This window comes from Prionailurus viverrinus, chromosome B4 (genome assembly GCF_022837055.1).
Source record: "Prionailurus viverrinus isolate Anna chromosome B4, UM_Priviv_1.0, whole genome shotgun sequence".
Lineage (NCBI taxonomy): Eukaryota > Metazoa > Chordata > Mammalia > Carnivora > Felidae > Prionailurus > Prionailurus viverrinus.
In genome coordinates, this window is record NC_062567.1 from 107,401,512 (window position 1) to 107,405,937 (window position 4,426).

A 4,426-nucleotide genomic window follows, 5' to 3' on the forward strand; every position below is an offset into this window, starting at 1 on the left:
CTCTACCCTAAAACATGTATCTTCCTGCTTTGAGTATGGTCTTCCAGATAATTGAAACCAAACATCTTAAGATACATGGTTTGTCCTCCACCTTGTCCTCTTCAAACTTTCAACACTATTAGTCTCCCCCCTGACACTTTTTAAAATTGCCACCTAATTCTTCCTTACCAGCGTGTATAGTACCTAGTATGGCATGAACACATTACACTCACTCAACATCTGTTGAGTGGCTTCACCCATCTTAGCTACATTCCTAAACTTTCTCTTTCTTGAGCTGGTTTGAGATATGCTCACCCAGAAGAAAAACAGCCTGTGTATGTTCATGGCTTGCAATGATTATTGCTTCAATAGAAATATATTGAGAGTAAATCATTCTCATTTTTATAGTCCATCAAGCTGGACCTCAGGAAAGTACAGCAGTAAATGTGGCAAGTAATGATTTACTCTACGAAAAAAGTATGAGCTGCATAATCTCTGATGGTTTACACAGATATGAAGATAAAACCCTCAGTGACAGAAATTGTAAAAATCTGTCTTGTGATTTCTCCTATGGAATCTAAGTCATGACTACACCTGTATCCTATTCCTCATTGACTTGCCTTTGTCAGGTAGCTAAAGGACTAGGCATCCCATCCTTACCACTGCTATGTTCAATCTATCGGGCACCAAGTAGAAATCATTATTGAATCATAGTTTTTGATTTTCATTACTGTTGTTTCTAGGATCAAATTCCTACTTGTATATAGAAGTATTAATTCATTCAATTGAGAGGTTTCTAAAAATATTGGTTATGCTCATATATAAAGGTCTTCCAAAAAGACAAACTACTGTTATTTTTTTCTGATTTTAATGCAACTTACAAACATTGACCTGTAGGATACTTATGTTTGCATCCAGTCGTCCATCTAATGCTAACTCAAACACACATGAGATGGCAGGTAAACACCCTGGCATCAACCAGGAACAACAACAAACAACAAATCGCTATGCTTCCAAGAGATGTGTGAGAGAAAGCCTGTGAAGTTCTGAGTTTTCACTGGATATGATGACATAGGATAAAAGATAGGGGTCCAGTCAATGAAATCCTTATTTATAACTAACAGCATCTTCTATTATGATCGCCTTTATTTCTTTCTGACCTAAAAAATGTGTTTACTGTCCAATTCATAAAATATCCCTTGATATCTGTAAATCATTTTTAAAGTCTAAATATATGTATAATATAAACAAAAAATGTACATGTTCTTGCTCAAATACAAAAACAAAAAATCTAGAAATCAGAAGTACTTTTCTTTAACAATCAATTCCTTATTGGTTTGAATAATAATTACAGCTGTAAGGGAAATCTCAATATTGGTGAGTACACACTGTACATGTAGAAAGCTGTATTTTAATTATCTACCAATCTGTCTCTCCCACTATTGTGCCCCTTGAGGGACTACGTCTTACTTATCTTCATAACCCCATCATTGAATACACTACCTATCACATTAGAGCTCAATAAATGTTTGCCCAAATAAACTGCACCCAAGTGCTTACTGAATTAGTGATTATCATCAGAAAAACTTTGCAATTTTTGTTCCTCTTGGTAATTCAGTAATTGACAGAGGTTGGTATTCAGGTTTTGTAGCTGATATCAACCTTTACATATGCCCTAGGATATAGTCCAAAATATAGCTAAGATCTGTTTAATTTTACACATATTGAATTTAATCTGACATTAATAAGATAGGATAAAAAGCCCTTTTTTATTCCTCTAACATATCCCCCAAGTCCCTACCTTTGAACTTTTCAATGATATTCTTTCATGGCCTGTGTACATCTTTTCCCATCTTACTGCCTACTCTTGCCTGCAACTATTATCCAACACTCAAGGCCCAACTCAAATCATACCTCACCCATGGAGCATAACATCATGTCCACAGCATTGCAATAAGATAGAACTGCTTATGATTTTCTATTATACTTCCTGCATCTGTAAACTGTTCAACATCATTGTGACGAAAATATTTAAACACCTAACCCTGTACCTGATAATACATACTCCTGGCACTTTTTGTCTTGGGGTCCATCACATCATAACTAATACATACCTATGTCAGCAAACTAGCATGAATCTCTAGGCATTTTCTCCAGATTCCACTCAATTAACTTTCAGTTATTCTGCTCTCCCCCTTATCTACCTAATTTTTATTTTTTTAAAAATTATTTTATATATATATGTATATGTATGTATGTATGTGTGTATGTGTGTGTGTATATATTTATTTATTTATTTATTTATTTATTTATTTATTTATTTATTTATTTATTTAATTTCTGGGAGAGAGAGAAAGAGTGTGAGCAGGGAAGGGACAAGGAGAGAGGGTGACGCAGAATCTGAAGCAGGCTCCAGGCTCTGAGCTGTCAACACAGAGCCCGACACAGGGCTCCAAGTCACGGACCACAAGATCATGGACTGAGCCGAAGTCAGACACTTAACCAACTGAGCCACTCAGGCGTCCCCTTAATTTTTATGTTTATATCTTTGACTCTGGTCTTGATACATGCTTTGCTGTTGTTATCTCTTAGTTTTGGTGGGTTTTCTTGAACTCTACTATATTCACCTCAGGCTTGTTAACTTGTAGCCTTTCTCAGGTTGAAGTAAAAACCTTCTCCATTTCCAATACATTGTATTACTCCCTCAGCTCCCATCCCAACTGAAAAAGAAGTTAGACAGTAAGCACTGAACTCTGAGCAATTGCTAAAAATGAATCTGAGAACTCTTCCCAGTGAATGACCAGGCTCCTCTGATATACAAGGAAGTTTGATTTCAGGATGGAAGGAGTATCCTAGCCAATGGAATTTCCAGAGAGCTAAGACTTCTGGTAAAAGCATGGGTCCCAGCACTGTAGGAACAGTATATAAAGACAGGGTAAGGAGGGGTGCTACTTTAGATAATCATGAAAGGTTCCACAGAGGAGATGGTATTTAGGCAAGAAGGAAGACAAGAAGGAAGTCAGGATGCAAACTATGTGATTATCTGGGACATAAACATTCCATAAAAATGGAAGAAAATCTGTAATTTCTTCATGTTGAATCTTTCTTACCATGTTGAAGGAGCAACAAGTAAACTAGGTGGCTGGAGAAGAATGAGTCAGGATGAAAGTGGTCAGAAATAAAGTCAGAGAAGCCAGCTGATGTAAGACCTTGCAAGTGATAGTAAAGACTTCAAATCTCATACTGATGATGAGAAACTATTAAAATGCTGAAAATGGGAAAGTGACATGATCTGATTAACATTTTAAAAAATAACTCTGGGGGCGCCTGGGTGGCTCAGTCGGTTGAGCGTCCGACTTCAGCTCAGGTCACGATCTCACGGTCCGTGAGTTTGAGCACCGTGTCGGGCTCTGGGCTGATGGCTCAGAGCCTGGAGCCTGCTTCCAATTCTGTGTCTCCCTCTCTCTCTGCCCCTCCCCCATTCATGCTCTGTCTCTCTCTGTCTCAAAAATAAATAAATGTTAAAAAAATTTTTTTAAATAAAATAAAATAAAAAATAACTCTGACTTAAATACATGTGTAGGGTTCAAAATATTACATATGAAGAAAGTATGCAAGTAGACATACATGGAAGCCTATAAAAAATCAATAATAGAATGCTAAATGTTATACCAAACATACACAAAAACAGGTTCTATTCTTCTATAATTTCTCTAATATTTGCCATTCCAACTTATGACTTAGGAAAATATAAACTATGTTTGATTGTTATTTTACTTTTCAGCTTACCATGGATGTTTAATAAGTAAAATTAATGTTTGTAAATTAAAGAAAAATATTTTTATATATCTTATTTTGTGGAAACATTTTCATTTTTTTTTAAGTAGGCTCCACACTGAGTGTGGAGCCCAATGTGGGGCTTGAACTCACAACCCTGAGATCAAGACCTGAGCTGAGATCAAGAGTCAGACACTTAACCAAATGAACCACACAGGCACCCCACATTTCCATATTTCTTAACCAAGTCTTTTAATTAAATATGTTGAGTATTTTGAAAAAGTAATATTGAGGTATGGGACTCTGAATGTTCTTTCATACTTAAATGAAAGAACAACAGAAAATGAGGCAAGTTAAATATCATTTTTTACAAACATTATATAAATACCTACCTAGAGATAACATAGAATAAGCAAGATTGATAGCAAGATTGTAGTACTTCAGTTCAAATCTTTAATTTTCTATAAGCAGTGCCATCTTCATTATTAGATCACAGCAGAGATACTCCACAGGAGTATCAGGACTTGCTGATTTTATCTCTTTCTACTGGCAAAATGGAGAAGAACTCAGCGATTAACATCTCTGACTGCAGGGTCAAATAAACTGGGCTCCAGCTCCACCAAGTGCTAACCATATCACCTTGAATAAGTCATATAAGTGCTGTAATTCT